We start from the raw sequence: 12314 nt of genomic DNA on the forward strand, positions 1-12314 counted from the left end.
AATGGTAATCTAGAAATTTGGTCTCTTCTGGTAACTATAGAAATGTTTATGAGCAAGATATTAATATCACTTGCTAATGTTCTGGGAGTTGATTGTGATTTATGACTTGAATTGTTAGTTATGGCTGCGGCTGTGGATTTTGACTAATCTGCATGTATATATGTGTGTGTGTGTGTGTGTGTGTGCATGCTCAATAACTTCAGGTTTGTTTGACTCTATGTGACCCTATGTACTGTGGCCTGCCAGGCTCCTCTGTCCTAGGGATTTTCCCAGCAAGAATACTGAAGTGGGCTGGCATGTCCTCCTCCTGATCCAGGGATGGAAACTGTGTCTCCTGCAACTCCTGCACTGCAGCAGATTCTTTACTGCTGAGCCACGAGGGAAACCTATGTATATATATACTCACACATACATACACACACACACACACATACCTAGATATCATTTTTCTCAATCCATAGTGTCATTCGCAAACACGTGAACTGAGAATGCCTCCACTTCAAGTATACATGTATACTTTTGCCCAATATTGCCTGTACATTCCTCCATGGGCACCCTGGGATGTGTGCGTCTCCTTGGGTATCTGGCATAAATTCTAGCGGATAGTTGTACTCACACAAATGCCCCCTGCACATTCCTTTTGCCCCTCACATTTTGTGATCTGCAGGCCACATGAGCCCCTTCCATCCTCTGGCCAGTACTTAGTCATAGAAGTCTCTCTTCCCATCCTTTACATCTGAGGTTCCTCCTCTACCCCAATACTTCCTACTGACCCCAAAGGAATAGGAGAGCTAAGGCAGTCACTCATTACCCTGGACAATTCATTGCCTGTCCTCTCTCTCCAGATACACTTACACAGGGACTAGCCACTCTTGTGGAATGCTGCCACCTCTACCTGGCTGTCCTGTGTTCATCATAGCTGCCCAGGTAAGCTCTTCCTCCCACTACTGGTCCCACAGCCCACTCAATGGGTGGCAACTCTCTAATAATGGGAGCTGGGCTTGCACCCTGGGGCTGGAGGGCTTCTTTTGTGTTCTCTGGGTCACTTAGAACATGTGGCTGCACTTGTGGAACTCTATTTTCCTATGTAAGGTGGGACTATACTCCTGGCTCCTCTTCACTCTGCCTGTAAGATGAATAAGATCAAATAAGGAAAAGATCTTTGAGACAGTTACACCATAAATCTAGGGATTATCAGGAATTCCACAGGATAGTGTGCAGGAAACTTCCTAGAGAAGTCAGGGAATGCGGCCTCTCGTCCCTCCTATCAGTCCCCACTCCTCTGCAAAGATATCCTGGGGCTGCATGCTTCTCATCTCTCAGGAAGGTGGTCTTTGGCCCCTGGCAGAGGGGACAGTGGAAGCCATCAGGGCAGCAGCACCCTCTACCATCCCAGATGCTCCCATTTTCAGAGGGTCCTTAAAGAGGCAGACAGTCTCAGGGAGAGACCAGGAGCTGGACCAGGACTGGAGGCCATGGGAGTGGACCATTAGTGAAGACATGACATTCACACCAATGGTTCTGGATCATTGGCTTTGCAGAGGTTCCATCAGAACTTTAGAGGAAAAGTGATATCAAGCCGCTGATTAAGGTAGTTCAAGTCAAAGGTGCCATAATGCCTATGATTTGTAGGATTCTAAATTAATATGAAAAACTTGACAAGATTACTTGGTTGTTTTTAAGTCAGTAGATATGTTTGTTTTGCCCAGTTCTCCTGCACAGAGCTGACTCATTAGAAAAGACCTCGATGCTGGGAAAGAGTGAAGGCAGGATGAGAAGGGGACGACAGAGGATGAGATGGTTGGATGGCATCACCGACTCAATAGACGTGAGTATGAGCAAGCTCTGGGAGATGGCGAAGGACAGGGAAGCCTGGCATGCTTCAGTCATGGGGTCACAAAGAGTTGGACACGACTGAGCAATTGAACAACTTGCCTACCAAGGGGAAGAGAAGGGGCTGAGCTGAGAGGCTGCCAAGGGTGGAGGTGGGGGCATCCTTGAGTCTTAGGCATAGGAAGGATCAGAAAGAGAGAGAGAGTACACAATGAGGGCTTTAGTCAACTCAAAACGCACTGTAACATGGCTCAGAGTAAACCCAGGCTGGTGGACAAATGGGCCCCCACCCCTCAAGGACGCTCCTGGCCCTCCCCTGAACAGTGCAATTCTAGAGCAGTCAAGGCCCATTTAAGGGACACAGAAGTCAATGGTGGCGGGGAAGGGGAGGAGGAGGGCGGGAACTGTTCCTCTGCCTTTCTCAGAAGGCTTCAAAATGAAAGTAAAAGTCAAGCTATCTTTTTCCTTCCTTCTTTGAAAAGAAAGGATTTTGTGGGCTTAGGTATTATAAGTTTTACTGGACTTTTTAAGTTATAAAAGTAGACTATTTTTGTTGTGACACGTCAAGAATGAGAAAGCATATAAAGGCAATTTATGATCCCTAACTGAATCATAAGAATGAGTAGAGGTGGGGGGAGAGGTGACATTTATTGGCTGCCTATCAAATTCCTGAATAGTCGTATCACACTGTAATTCAATGACCGTGTATGTAATTGCCTTTACTCCTTCTGATAACAGAGGAAACACTTCTGCCATGTTCAACCTGACCCAGAGCTGATGTTCCATGAGGAGGTCTTAGATAAAGGAGTTAATGAACACTGAAAATCTGTCCGATACTTTTTGTTAGTTATTTAATGTCATCTCGGGAGGAAGACGTGACTGTTCCTGTTTCACAACTGAATTGAGGTTTGAAGGGTTAAATATCTTCCAAGTTCACCCAACTGGTAAGACAGAATTCAAGCACAGTCTGAAGGTAGCTTTTACTTTCAGCATAAGGAAGGGGGTTGCAAAGAGGAGAAGAACAAGGAAAAGGTTTCAAGTCTAGGGAACAGCATGCGTGGAGGCTCAGAGTACATGTTTGGATTGAAGCTGGATGTTGAGAAACCAGAGGAGGCAGAGGGAAGGCTGGTAAGGTGAGTATAAAGCCAGCTCTGGACTTGACTCAGCAATAGTGAAGAGTGTCCAGAAAAGGCCATGGTCACAACTGTGAGTTAGGAGCAGAATCTGGAGAGAAGGGGTGGTGAGGGCAGGGGAAGATTGATGACACATGTTGGGACAGTTTCTGAACAGGCTTTCTTTTGTCTTTATTCCTGAATCCACACCATTTACTCCAGTTTGCTGCCACTCACATGTCCACTATCTTTGCGGACCAGCTTGAGTACCCCAATCACTGTCCACTTCATCAGTTTGCCCTTCCTCCTGGAATCTCTCATCTCCTTCAGATTCTAAGACACAACTGTCTCCTAATCACCCTTTTCCTCCTCCCTGGTGCTGTTCTTTCCTGTTCAGTATCTAAGTGAGCAGAGTAGAAAAGACTCTGATGCTGAAAAGAGTCAGGGAAAGATTGAAGCCAAAAGGAGAAGAGAGCAGCAGAAGATAAGATGGCTAGATAGCATCACTGACTAAGTGGACATGAATTTGAGCAAACTCCAGGAGACAGTGAAGAACAGAGGAGCCTTGTGCTGCAGTCCACGGGGTTGCAAAGTGTTGGATGTGACTTAGCAATTGAACAACAACAACAAGATCTAAGTGAAACCCTTAAGATAAAGGCTCTGCCGTATCCCTCATCTTCCAGCAGCAATCCCCTCTGTGCCCAAGGTTTTAACTCATTTCTGGGAGGGACAAGGAAAAGACACCGTAGAGAACTTCCCTGGTAGTCCAATGGCTAAGATTCCCTGCTCTCCATGCAGGGGTCCCGGGTTCAATCCTTGGTCAGGGAACTAGATCCCAGATGCCACAATTAAAGATCCCAAGTGGTGCAACTGAGCCCAGCCAAATAAAATAAATACATTAATATTAAAAAAAAAAAAAGAAGTAGGCCCCCTAGACAGCACTGCCCTGGTGAAGTGCTTCAGAACCCTCCCAGCCCAAAATTCTGGTGGCCACAACATCTCCAAAGGATGTTGCAGAGAACTTGAGCAAAGTCCTTCCCAGACTCAACCTCCAGGGTCAGGGGTGTTCCACAAGGAAGTTGAGCCAAGGAAAAACAGAGAAGTTCTCCAAAGGAACAATTTACATGGCCAATAAGCCTACAAGAAGAAAATGGTCAACATCACTAGAAAGCAAAGATTTTCAAAACAAAGCAAGATACTATTTATCTTTACTTATCACATGGCATCCCCTCTGTGATGTTAAGTGATGTAGCTGGTATTGGTTGGGGAATAAGATGCCGATGGATGTTTATTTAGCATCTTATTGCTAAAGGGTAATTTGAAAATGTACCTTAAGGATCATGGGCTGAGTCATACCATTTCAATGATTCCTCTTCTAGTTACTAACCCTGAAGTAAAGGAGTCCAATGCAGATTTTTGTTTAAAAAATTTCTTTACAGCAATGTTTATTACATTATTATCTATTATAATGAAAAATTGGGGAAAACCTGTCTAAGAATAGGAGAATAGGAGACTAGTTAAATGGCTAAAGTATTCCATAAAATTGAATATTGATCAGTCATTAAAATAGAAACTGCCCATAGAATAAATCTAAATAGTTATTTGGAAAAAGACCAAAATGTTAACAACGTTTATCTGAGTGGCAGGTTTAAGGGAGATTTTCCTCCTTTGGTCTGTCTATATTTTCTGAATGTTGTACCATAAATAAGCATTCCTGATATAATGTTTAAACACAGTAAAGGTATATGCTATAAAAATAAAACCTTAGGTGCACCCTGCACCTTGGAGAACCCAGGCAAAATCACTAATAATTCCCAAGCTGGGATTCCCCACAGTTTTGTGGTTAAAATGCTTAACAAGAATGACCTTAATGTCATTTTTGTGTTGCTAGAAAATGTCATTTTAGTGTTACACTAGCTATCCAAGACACCAGGTCTCCTATCAAACAAGTAAAAATTTGTTTGATAAAATTTCTTGCCCTGTGTACAGTTCTTATCGCCTCTTTCTTTAAAACATAATCATTTTAGGGACTTCTGTGGTGGTCCGGTGGTTAAGAGTTCATCTTCCAATGCAGGGACTCAGGTTCAATGCCTGGTTGCAAACTAAGAATCCCACATGCTGCAGGGCAACTAAGCCCACACGCCACAAAGAAGATCCAGTTCAGCCCAAAAAATAATAATAAACTAAATTATTTTTAAAAAGATAATCATTTGAGTTAGGCAGCTGGTTTGCCAGGCAAGTTTTTCACTGTGACATTCTTGAGGAAGAGCCCTCAAAAGCACCTTGGGACAAGTCTGAAGACCACCACCTTGATATAAGATGGTCCCCTCCTACTCTAATATCTTCAAAACATATTTCTGCTTGTGGTGACTCAGCGAGGTCCATGGGAACAGTCCTGAAGGGTGAAGTGTGGAGTTGGGGGCACTCCTGTCAGGGCAGGTGCTACCCAGCTTCGGGATCTCATATAGTTAACCTCTCTGAGCTTCCATTTCCTCCAGAAAATGTAGATGACCGATGCCTGCCTTCACCACTCTGCTCATTCTAGAATATTCTCCAAGAGAAGCAGTGCGGCGACCACTAGGCTGTGTCACTCAGTCCTGGGTGTACTCTCAGCCCTGCCACACACAGCCTCAGTGACTTGGACCCATCTCCTTTTCGGTAAAGTCATTCCCACCCGGCAGAGTCACCACAGAGGTGACACGGGGTAGGGGCCACCTTGGCTCTGTCCCCGACCCCCACCCCCCTGCACACACCTGTGGAGAATGAATGGGCTTCCTGGTTTGCTAGCATCAGCAGCCAGTGCCACCTGCCCCTGCCCACTGCCTCCCTGAAAAGACAGCAGTTGCTCTGATCACTGCAGAAGCATGATATAGAGGGTTGAATTGTGTTTTGCCCAGGCAGGAAATGTGGGTTTGATCCCTGAGTTAGGAAGATCCCCTGGAGAAGGAAATGGCAACCCACTCCAATATTCTTGCCTGAGAAATCCCATGGACAGAGGAGCCTGGTGGGCTGCAGTTCATTGAGTCACAGAGTCGGACACAACTTAGCCACTAAACAACAACAATAAAAGATATGTCCAAGTCCTAACACTTGTATGCTTGAGTGTGACCTTATTTGGAAATATAGACTTTATAGATATAATTAAGTTAAGGATATCAAAATCAGATCCTTCTAGATTTAGGTTGGGCCTTCAATTCAATGACTGGGGTCCTTATAAGAGAAAGGTAAGGGGCATTTGACACAAATTCAGGGGAGAAGCCCATGAGAAGACAGAGGCAGAGTCTAGAGTGATGCCACACAGCCAAGGAATGCCACAAAGCACCAGAATTTCAGACTTCTGGCCTCCGTCACTATGACAGAATACACTTCTGTTGTTTGAAACCACCAAGTTTATGGTAATTTGTTACAGCATCCCCAAGAAACTAACACACACAGACACTCCCACTTAGAGCAAGTGGTAAAGAAAGTGGGCTCTGGAGCCTGACACTGTGGGTTCCCCTCCTGACTCCTCCACTGGATGGATGGAAACCTTAAACTACTTAGCTCATGTCTCCATGCCTCAGTTTCCCCAGGTATAAAACGGAAATCAGTCACAGCACTTCTTTTCAAGGTTGCTGGGAAATTTAAATGAGATAACAGATATCATCTAGAACACTGTTTAGCACATCGTAGGCCCTCAATGAACACCAGCAATTTGAGCATTAGGGTCATACTCAGGCCACCGGTGGAGAAGAAAATGGCATCCCACTCTAGTATCCTTGCCTGGAAAATCCTATGGACAGAGGAGACTGGCAGGCTACACTTTGTGGGGTCACAAAGAGTCAGACACAGCTGAGCAGCTGAGCACAGGCTACAGGGAGCTCTGGCTTTCTAAATTGTTAGACCTGGAGGATCCAGTTGTTGATATTCCAGTGATGTCCATAGCTATGTGTGGCTTTGTCAGTTCTGAAATTGTCTAAAGTGTTTGACTATCTATTACTGTTGTTGTTATTTAGTCATTAAGTTGTGTCCAACTCTTTGCGGGCACTCTCCAGGCCAAGCCTCACCAACAGCCTTAGGTTGTGGTTCTTTCTGCCCCATTCCCATGTTTCCATCTAGTAAGCAAAACTGTAAACTGGCTTATTCATTCTGTCTGGTTCAGAGCACCTGCCTGGGCAGAGCCAAGCCTCCTGTGTTTGCAGAATGAGTAAGTTTATTACTCTGCATAAAACATCACTTCCTTTTAATTGCTCTAAATTTACATCACCTACATTCCAAAGGTTACCCCTTTGGCTATTGTGCACAAATCCATTCTGGTCTTTGCCACAGTTTTATACATCGAACGTTTCCACTTCCACTTTGGCCTTTCTAGGTTCCAGAACTCCCCTGACCACTTGGGGCCCCTGAGGCAGCCCTTCCAAGAGAGACACTCAGTCCCTGTTCCCTGCTATCATTCCAAGCAGCTCCACTCCCCCACCCTTCGTAAGAACACTTTGGAACTTCACGTCCACAGGAGAGGACAGACTCCAGTCCTCATTGTAGGAACTTTATGGCCCCTGCAGAGGTGGAGAATGGAGAATTCTAGACCATGTCTTTTGTTTTTGTCCTCCTTCCTGAGCCCAGACCTCTAGGAAAGCTCCATCCAGAAATTCTAAGCTCACCCCAAGCTCAACAGGCCTGCCTGGAGCCCATTATCAATCACCAAAAAGAGTCTCTTGCTTCTTGAGTCACACAGGCTCTAGAACTATCTGTCTTGGTGCCTCCACAGCCCATCCTCGAGAGGAAACTCCTCTCCATTTCCAGGGGAGTTGGGTTCCCAGATGGACCCTCAAGGCCTCCTGCCAGTGTTAGGGGAAGCACGCTGACAGAAACCACCCACCCTGGCCATACACCATAGTAAGCATGTGTGAGTTATTTTGTGACAGGAGGTCCTAGTAAGGAACTCAGAACTAACAAGCCACCACCAACCAGAAGAATTAGGAAAAGGTCACAAGGAGACACCACAGGTCCAATCATCTCAGAATCCTTCTCTCTGGCACCCATCCTGGTTGAGCCACTAGGAAGGGCCCTGAGTCAGAATGGTCGGCCAAAGACAGCCTGGAAACTAATCCCATCACCAAAAAACCGGAGCCGGGGAGCCACGAGGCAGAGCAGTCCTCCTGGGTTTCCGGACCCTACTGCTCTGCACCCGGACGCCCCTTTCCAGTGAAGTCTTCTGCTTTGTCAGATCGTGTGTCTCCTCAAGCAATTCAATTCTGAGTGGCAGGCAGGAACCCAATCTCAGGCCCTGGAAGGGGTCTCCCTTCCTGCAAAACCAGGTTGGTTCTCAATGTATCTGTCTTACCAGAGTGACCCACCCCTGCTCTGTCCTTGGACATTCTCTGGTGTCTAAAAGCCTCCACCTGGTTTTAATGCTCCTGTTGCCTAAAGATGCTCCCACACCAGTATGCTTTCCCCAACCGGGCACATGCTCCTCGCCTTCAGGGCATTCCTACACCTTGACTCCCCTGCACAGCCCTGCAGTGTTTTTCTACTTTCTCCGGCTGGCATTCCTTGTCCCTACTGTTCACTTATCCAAGACCTCATCAGTCTTCATGATGGGAACTGGGGAACCCAGAGGATGGAGGGGATGAGAAACAAAGAAAACCACAGATGCAATCACTGGCGTCTGCTCTGATGTCTGAACACCTCCCTGAGAACCCAGAATACATGCAGGGGGTGGAGGTATTGCAGAGGGCTGGGGGCCCTCCAGTGTAGGCTCAAGGGCAGCACCAACCTAGAGTCAGATGAGTGAGGTCATGGTGATCATCATATGATCACCGGTCACACTGTTCCCAGGTAAGTCACTCACCCTCTCTGACCCTTGCTTTCCTATCTGCCTTCCTTTCCTTTCACAATCTTCTTAATAAAAGTCATACTGACTGCATGCTATGAAATGTCTTTGCAAATAGCAGATCCTTCTTCGAGTCAGGGGCAGTGGGCCTTGAAGCGTCCTCAGACTTGGAGTCCCCTGGAATGGCCCTACTTGCCTGACCTCTTCACGCCTGACAGCTGTCTGCACTTATCAGAGAAAGACACTTTTTGACTCCTTAGTGTGCTAATGGATCCAACATGATGTTTTTCCTTGCAGTTATAAGCATCTTGCCAACAGCGGTCTTTGCTTGTGTGGGTGGGATCTCCAAGGCATGGCAGGAGACACAGAGGCAACACACTTGCTGACTTCTGGGTCCTTCCTCACTGTCACTGCCCTCAGCTTCTGCCTGGGGAGCTGGAACAGGTGCACCCCTCCTAAGGCTGACTCCCACCATAGCGTCCTTTTCTCTGTATATTACCTTAAAGCTAATATGTCTGTAATTAATGTATTTTCAGTGTTAGGGGAAGTGTTAGTCCCTAACACAAAGTTTACACCCCCAGTCCTGCCTCCTCTCCCCTCAGGTTCTCCCAGCCAGAGCCACTACCCCCAATGCGTCCTGGTAGAGGAGAAGGAAGTATATCAAGGCATTGTGGACTGAGGTCGCCTCTAAGGACCTAAGTTCCCATGTGGGCTATCTCACAGCTGCCCTTGAAGACCTCCAGAGACATCCCTGCCTGTAGTCCCCCACCCTCAACCCACTCACAACCCCTCACCACATACCCTGCAGGCCTTTCAACTCAAGTGATGCCAGTTTCAACTGGCTGGCACCTTGGGCTCACTCCCCAAATGCCCCTCATGGGAGCATCCACTTTGCCCACTCCTTCCCCCAGGGGTGCTTCCCTGTCGCTAGGGAATCAGAAAGTCTAAACTCATGGGAATCAACTTCTAACCAGTCTCTTCCCAAACAAACAGCCGTGACAAGATTATTTTGTTTATCTGTTTGCTTTCTGGCTACCCTGCACGGCTTTCTGGATCTTGCTTCCCCACTTAGGGACTGAACTCGTGCCCCCGGCAGTGGAAGCCCAGAGTCGTAACCACTGGACTACCAGGGAAGTCCCTCCATGACAAGGTATAACAAGGACCTCAGAGCCTGCCTCCCCCTCTCTAACTAGAGGGACTGCCCCTGGCCCCCCTGAGGCTCTCCCCAGGCCAGGAGGGAAGCTAGTGGACACCCCTTGGGCTCCCGCCCTCCCGGCCAGGGCCAGCAGCCTATGCAGTGTCTCCATGAAGTTTGGAAAGAACTGACCCAACACTTGGGCCAATGCAACTCCCAGGATGAAGGCAGGCAGAGACCACTGCCCAGATGAAGAAGAAGCCCCTTGGAGAGGGTGGATTCCAGTGAACCATCAACAACGTAGCATAGCCCAGGCCCTTCCCTCTGCACCCATGGGTCTCCAGGGTGACCTCTTTAGCTCCCAAAGACAGGATGAGGTCATGGCCAGGGTGTCCAGCCCTTGAGCAGCCCCCTCCCCTGAAAAGAGAGGGAGGGAAGAAAGAAGGGAGGTTAGCCCCCTGCAGCCCTGCCTGAGGCCAGCGCACATCAGGACCACTGGGAACCAAGGCCGGGTCTCACTCACCTGATGATGTGGATGTGGCAGTGGCTGTGGATGTGACAATGGCCGTGGATGTGGCGGTGGCCGAGGAGGAGGCAGTGTTGGGCACCCAGAGCCAGAAAACCATCAGCAGGATCCAGGTCACCAGCATCTCCCTGAGCGTGAGGCCCTGGCTGCAGGGTCTGCCCACATCAGGAGAGACTAAGAAATGAGTGCCTCCCAGGGAGGGATCAGCTATATAAAGGACCTCAGAGACCTTTGCCTTGGGAAGGACAGTGTCTGGCCCAGGGTGGAGATGAGCATATGGGGCTGAGTAGGTGACACATACTGACCACGGGGAGGTGGCCAAAGGGCAGCTGGGCCACCCTCTTCCTCTCTAAGAGATCAGAACCACCCTCCGCAGGGTCTCTAGGCAGCAGAAGCCAGAGTCACGGGTGGGGCAGGGCAGGACAGGAGGGAGGGACAGGCAGTCAGAGGTGTGAGTGCATGACGGTTGCTAACAGGTGGGGGCCAACAAATGCCAGAAAGACGGTGACTGTGGAGGGAGGGGTGCCAGAGCCCGGGTATGGGGCTGCGGGACAGGCCAGGCCGAGGGAAGAACCCTCCACCTTTGCCCCCGGGAGGCCTCCCTTCTGGTCTTCTTTCCCCGTCATCCACCCAGTGCTGGCCCCTTCCGAAGAAGGGCAGTGGCTTCTTCCCCCAGGCTACCTCTGACCCCAGTGCCTCTCCCGGGTGGGGCTGCCTCTCACACCTGAGGCTTTATGGTCCTGGTCTCCACCCTCACAGTGGCCACTGCCAGTACCCTCTTCTGTCCTGAACAAAAGTCCCAGGGGCTTTCCAACACCCCCACCCAAGGAAGCAGGTTGTGCCAGCCCTGACCCCCCTCAGCTCTGGTCTGACAGGATTGGCTGCCCACAATAGTGGGAACAAGAGGGTCCCAGGTACGGCAGGCTCTGGCAGGAGTGTGTCTGCCACTGAGGCTTCTAGTCTCAAGGTCTTTGGGGATGCTTGGCTTACCCATCAGAGCCAAAGGCGGCTCTGACCATTGTGGCCAGTGGCGGTGGTCACCACTCCAGTGGGTGACCCCACCAGAGTCACCCACCACCCAAAGCCAGCTCTGAGCTCTTAACATTAAGGGGCACAGACGACAAACTCCACAGGCTTCCACCCCCTGCTCCCACCCACTCCCTGAAAAAAATGGGTCCTCCAGTCTTTACATTCCCTTTGAAGACAGTCATGGCCCTTGAGAGCTGGCCAAACAACCCTTTCTTCCTCAATGGAAGAAACCAGCACTCCCACGCGCCCCCCACAATATCTCTTCCAATGTACTTGCTCCTCAACCGATGGGAGCATGAGGGGAAAAAAAGGCACAGAGCAGGTATTTTGTTTTGTTTTGTTTTGTTTACAACAAATATTACATTATGTACAGTTGGGTGAACTGGAGACTTGCAGACTTCCTGTCCCCAAGTGAGGTCTTCCTGCATAGGAAGGATGGGCTTCTGGCTTCACAGGTCATAGCACAGATGGGGGTGAACCAGGGAGAGGAAAGGGGAGGAGAGGTCGGGAGGGGTAGGAAGTGGGGGGCACTAAGAGAGAAGAGAGTTAGGGGGACAGGGAGGAGGGGCTGAGGGAGCTTTCCCACCTCAGGGCCCCTCTTCCCCTCATCTTCAGGGACATGGGAATCTGCCTGCCACCCCCCACCCACCGGGATCCAGGGCCCTTATGGGTGACAGGAAGGATGGGGACTCAGAATGGGGGACCTGGCCTAGAGAACACCAGTTGGGGGTCCTAAGATGCAGAGGGCATCTGTATCTACCTAGGAAAGGGGAGGTGGGGGGGAGGGAGGATTTAGGAGTGGGGCACGGAGATGTGGGGGGCAGGGGGAATTTAGGGTTGAGGGTAGAAAGATGAGGAAGGGAAAGG

At 49.0% G+C, this 12314-nt stretch overlaps 1 protein-coding gene across 1 annotated transcript in view; it reads right to left on the reverse strand.

Annotated features, from left to right (window-relative positions):
* The window catches only part of LOC136157415 (mucin-12-like), a 65700-nt gene that overhangs the window by 22156 nt on the left and 31230 nt on the right, over positions 1–12314 (reverse strand). The window lies entirely within an intron of this gene.

The sequence above is a fragment of the Muntiacus reevesi genome, chromosome 2, assembly GCF_963930625.1.
Source record: "Muntiacus reevesi chromosome 2, mMunRee1.1, whole genome shotgun sequence".
NCBI classification, from domain to species: Eukaryota; Metazoa; Chordata; class Mammalia; order Artiodactyla; family Cervidae; genus Muntiacus; species Muntiacus reevesi.